Raw genomic sequence first — 6,162 nt, 5'->3', positions numbered from 1 at the left:
TCATCCACTCTCATCCTCTTCGGTGTGTTCAGTACAGTTCGTTCTTTCTGATTGTCCCTGTCCCTGTCCCTGTCAGGGTGATCTGTGTACAGCCAACAATTCCGGGAAACCATTTGATCCTTAACAAACTGGCAGTAGACACACACACACACACACACACACACACACACACACACACACACACACACACACACTGAGTTTAATTGGCATTCCGAATTGTATCATTGCATCGGAAAAACGTGCGTGCTCACCAGGCAATGAGCATTTCCTGCATGTGAATCCTGCACGTGGTTTCATTTTTCAGGGTACCCTGCACCGCGTCAAGATGATGCGATGAGAATAATGCAGAAAATCAAAACCGACCCCAAATCTTTTTAGTGTTGTGTAAATATGTTGGTCACAACACGAGGTATTTATATTTTAGCATGCCACAATTTTGGATGAAAAACGTGGACTCTGTCTTATACTGTACAGTGTACACCTAATATCTCAATGTGTTTAACTTTAACTGGCGTTAACTCATTCACTCCGGCTCTGGCGGCTCAAATCAAGTGTGTTGATTTGCAGAGATTATGTTTCTGTTCACGTTACGTGCCTTATGTTGAATCATTCTTGTTTTGTTATAAAGAAGAACCATCATTTGTATCATCCCTGGGCTTGCTGGCGCTGCTCTGTAGCAGGGTTGTATCATCCCTGGGCTTGCTGGCGCTGCTCTGTAGCAGGGTTGTATCATCCCTGGGCTTGCTGGCGCTGCTCTGTAGCAGGGTTGTATCATCCCTGGGCTTGCTGGCGCTGCTCTGTAGCAGGGTTGTATCATCCCTGGGCTTGCTGGCGCTGCTCTGTAGCAGGGTTGTATCATCCCTGGGCTTGCTGGCGCTGCTCTGTAGCAGGGTTGTATCATCCCTGGGCTTGCTGGCACTGCTCTGTAGCAGGGTTGACATGCTTTTCAGGGTCAGCCCCAGAAATGTGTGAAAACACAGTGCTTAAATGTATAGCTTGTTGGAAAGGAGCATAGCGTTATGAAAGGATAGAGGGAGGACCGGTGCGACAGCCTCGTCCCCCCGCTATTAATTTCAATGGAAGTTGCTCAGTGGCGTTTTGAAGCACCCGGAAGAATGGTCTCTTCCGCATTTTTTCAATTTGGGCAACAAAATTTGGTGAAGTAAATTTAGAAAAATAGCAGATCTACAAGCTCTAACCTAGGTGCAAAGCGAGGCATTTAGAGCTTGTGGATCTGCTACTTTTGATGCTTTTGTGTGATGCTATAGTATGATACATTTTAGGGCGTTATTTACAAAACAAACTGTGAAACCACCTCCTCCTCTCTGTCAAGTGAGTGAGTGGCTGATTCCCGTTACTCAAATCTCGGCCTCCTCGCCTCGTCCTCGCACTCCGTCCTCCAGCGTGACTCGGAAATCGCTCGCGTCCCAAGTGTTATGTTGCTTTCGGAGGAGGAGCCGAGAGATGCTTTGAGCGAGGATACATCAATATTCTAATATAAATGCACCACGCCTACGTGTGTACAGTACGTACGGCTGTAATCCAACCGTTCGCCCCACCAACTTCAAATTCGACACGCGCATTCCACACCCCCACAGGGAGTGCTGTACCTGGTGTCGAGTCTGTCAGATAGCCAGTTGTCCAGAACCAGCACAACAACCTCTGCCTGGGATCTGGACCTGATCACCCCTATATCTCCATGTATGGAGCTGCCCTGTTCTGACATGACAATGAAACAAACAACAAAATAAAACGGACTTGGCATTGTATCTAGCGAGGAGGAGGCTTTATTAGACCAGCGGGGGTGAAGTTTTGACATCAGGCTTATAGCTTAGAGATGATGATAATCATGTGTTGTCTTTAAATTTACAAAGCCTGTATTTGCAATAAGACTGTGGCGAGACTATAGACACGCGCAATGGGGGAATATGTTTTGAATTAGGATGTTTGTTTGTTTGTTTGTTTCTATGAAAGAAGCAATTATTCCTGTTTGCCTGACTGACCACCACCATGTCATTGGTGTTCCTGGTCAAGGGGACATGATTTATAAAAACCAGACAGCGCCACCGCAGTATTGCGTTTGGAATTTTGTGCGAAAACATTATTCACAGGTGCCCCATCGGTGTTGCCAGGTTTCTGCCTTGGAAACGAGGCCAAAAGAAGCGACTACTATGGGCCACGTGAGCACTTTACAGTACACCTATATACCATATTATCAGCCTTTTTTTGAACAAAAAAATCTTGGGTCAGTTGGTGGGGTCTGTGGACAAATTCATATATTTATTTTTGTGTGTGTGGTGGGGGTGGTCCTGGACATGAAAATGTTTGAGCATCACTGGTTCACTCAACATTATAGGAAGCAAAAACTCAAATAAAGCAACTACACTTTGGAAACGAGCCCCCCCCCCCGCCACCGCAACTACCAACATTTTAACAAGCCGCTTGGAAAAACAATCCCCAGAGTCGCTTGTAATAAGCCCATTCTTCACCATGAGCTCTTCTTCTCACATAACTCACGTCACCCATCAGCGGTGACGTGAGTTATGTGAGAAGAAGAGCAAGCTGGTATAATTTAGCTGAATGTCGTGTTTGTTCTTACATGGCTTTTGGCGGGGGGGGGGGGAGGTTCAACAGCGTGAGGATCTCTGTCTTTCATTCTTGTTTTCTTTCTTTTCTTTCTTTTTTGAGATGGGGGTCGGCGGCCAAATACGTATATCATTTTAACATGAAAATGTTTGATCACTGATATAGCATCATACATTCAGAAAACTGTTAGGATTCGGAGGACATTTGTAGAATGGGCCTCATCAGGTTTTTGGATTAAACGAAGTCTCCACTTTACTCCTCTCAAATTAAATTGGTTAGTTAAGGTTCATTACATGTTGGCTTCCAATTTCAATGTGGCGTGCTAGTTTAGGGGTGAGGGCGGGCAGTCAGGGCGGGAACAGTTGAGCACTAAAGCATGTTGAGAATGTTGTTTATATGTTGTTTGGACAGACGCTATAGGTTCACTGTTTACCTGCTTTCCTAGTTTCTTTGAGGCGATACTGTTCTCTCTGACGTATAATATTTATGTGACTTTACTCATGTTTATTGACTATACAGTTCATGCTTATCCTGCTTACTCTGATCTCAATTTGTAAGTCACTCTTGATCAGTGTCTGTTAAATGCCTACACGATAATTGTAATGGGCACTTTTAGCTATTTCAGCTATTTAAGAAACCTAAACTAGCTGATCTGCAGTAGATTGGCTACTGTTTTGCTTCTTTGCACAACACCATTAAAATGGGGATTAACTGGTAAATCAAAAAAATTAATTTAGTCAGTTAGGCCTATATAAAAAGTATCCGTTGTAAAAAGAAAACACTTCTCGATCATTTGATTAATTAAAGAACGGACTTCAATACTTTTTAACCTATCTTCATATAATTGGTCCTCACTAATTTGCATGATAAAATGGCACAATTAGTTTTCTACTCGGTCTGTGTCTCATAGGCAGTTTAGAAACCCGTCCACCAGTGACATCATCGATGGGGAATCCAAGCTAATAGAAACAGCAGGCTTTCTATTTCTGAAAAGTTACAATGCTATAATGGAAGCCATCGTTCTCGATGATGTCACTGGAAGACTGGTTTCTGAACTGCCTGGGGTTTAAGTGGTTAAATGCCAAGTATAAAAGTTATTTTCAGTCTGTCTTATAATGTAAACTGATATTCTCTCTAGTTTCATGACATATCTTCGGGGGAAAAGATTTAGGTACATATTTACATACCGTTAGAATGACAAAAGTTGCTGTAAAGTAACAATGTAATTCAGGTGTTGCCATGTATGAAAAGGTTATTTACCACCATGGTTTCCACAGTGGGGTCCGTTTTATATGTACCCTATTGGCCTGAATATAAGACTTATATAGGTTTTTTTTTATTATTATAATTATAATCGGGGACTAGATTATTTGACATTCAATGTTATTTTTCCTCAATTTAGTCTTGAAAAATGGGGGTCATCTTATAATCAGAGTCCCTGGAAGAAATCCCTACAGTCCTACAGGGGTGACCTGAGACAAACATGTCTGAGAAACACTGGTCTAGATATATATACGTAAATGTAAATGTCTGAAGTTGTCCCTCGCCCCATACCTGTCAGAGTAAAATGTGACTTGTTGAAGTGAAGGCATACAGTAGGAAGGCAGAAACAATGGAGCATTGGAGCGGTGTATTTTGTGGACATTCTGCAGGAAGGTCATCATTCAGGGTGAATGGGCGCCAGCACAAACCATTTGTTAACTTTCCCTACAACTTAAACACTGTAATTGAGAGAGCTCTGCCCTGGAGCAAGGCAGGCAGGCGGCCTCTGTAATGGAACGCCAACACACAAACACCTGAAAACAAAGCATAATGCAGCAATGAAGCACACTGGGGTTGTTGATTGAAAGCATACTTTTGTAGGCAAAAATGTGCAGAAATGGCAAAAATATGCAGAAATGGCAAAAACAGGCAAAGAAATTGCCAATGTACTACTAGCCAACAACACGTCTCATCGTGAAATATTTCAATTATTGACATAGCTATAGGTTAGCCTAATTGTCTTCATAAAAAAATAAAAATAAACATTTTGATTTACTATCACTCCAAATGTTCCTCTGTCTGGGCTGATGGCAACGTTCCAGCTCCATAAATACCTTTACCTTTAACTACATTGTAGAGAATGGGGGGGACTCTCAAAGGGCTTCTTAAATGTTTCTTTTACCACAACCCCATTTTATGGAGGATATGTTTTAGTGACCCCACACTTCATTTACAGTGCAATGTCAAAGTTAGGATATGTTTTGGCGACCCCACACCTCATTTACAGTGCAATGTCAAAGTTGAAATTGTCTATTTAAAATATAAAGCATTTAATATGAATATCTATTAGAAAATGCATTTAAAATGCTGTGATTCCTTCTGATATGTCTAAAGTTGTTCTGTACACATTTGTAAATGGAGGAATATGTACTTGCCAGAACCTTCATAAAACCCATTACAAAAGTGTTCATTCATAGGCTGGATTTTTCAAACGCAAATGAAAGCAACAGACCTAATGGGAAGGATGCTTGTAAAGCTGAACACGGTGAAGCGTGGCAGCATTGGGCTGAGAAACAGGCAAAGAACTACTTCAACTCTTGTCGACGCCAAACTACCAGATTAGCCGGACTCGACTTTCTCTTAAGCAACTCTCTGGATGCTCATTATTACCAACTGAAAGCCAGAGCTTTACAAGGAGCTGTCCAGTGAAACTGGCTTTGAATTGTTGTGAAAAGTGACATTTACAATGTACAATTATGAAGTGCTGTACTTACAGTAGAACTCTAATCAGTCCTCATCATTATAAGATATGGCACCATTTCTGTCTACTCACTCTCATTAGTGGGCTATGGACAGTTCAGAAAGCTGCCTACAGTACCAGTGACATCATCGATGAGGATTGCACGCTTATTGAGAAATTACAGCCCTTTTCTTCCTGGAAAGTTAGAATGCTGAAATAGAAGCCATTGTTGAAATGTCCAAGCCTGCCTACCGATGATGTCACTGGTATTCTGACCTGTCCACACAGTCCCTCCTCTGTGACACAGAACAAGTAGACACAAATGGTGCCATCTTATGACCATTGGCTAAGACCAATTATATGAAGATAACTTGCATATTCTTCAAGTGTACGTGTCATGTCAGAGGGTTTTTCTCCCCCAAGATGTTTTTTGTCTCTGCCAAGCCGGAGGCATGGTGGCAGTGGATCAGTGGTAGAGTTAGTGTCGAAGTGTCCTTGAGCAAGACTCTGAGGGCTGTATTTTGCGTGTCTTGTTAAGTACCAGGTCTTATTACCTAACTTGAGTAAACTAAAGACCCGGAGGCATGATCAATGCTCTTTGACCACTCAGAATAGCCAAATACAGCCCTGAACCTCTTAATAATTGTGATTGCAGTGAAACTTTTGCGCACACATAGCCACTAGGCCAAGGAAGAAATGCCACCTTTTTCACATTTAGGCCTGTCAGCACATTTTTTTTAAACAAAATGCCTCAAATCATGAACCGTGCGTGAAAGGCAGAGAAGGAAATTGCACGCTTTTCACATTATTGGCCTATTATAGCACCACCAGGAGGCCATAACAACAATCTGGTG

The sequence above is a fragment of the Protomyctophum bolini genome (genome assembly GCF_963924005.1).
Source record: "Protomyctophum bolini genome assembly, chromosome: 5".
Classification (NCBI taxonomy): domain Eukaryota; kingdom Metazoa; phylum Chordata; class Actinopteri; order Myctophiformes; family Myctophidae; genus Protomyctophum; species Protomyctophum bolini.
This window is presented reverse-complemented; position numbering follows the sequence as displayed.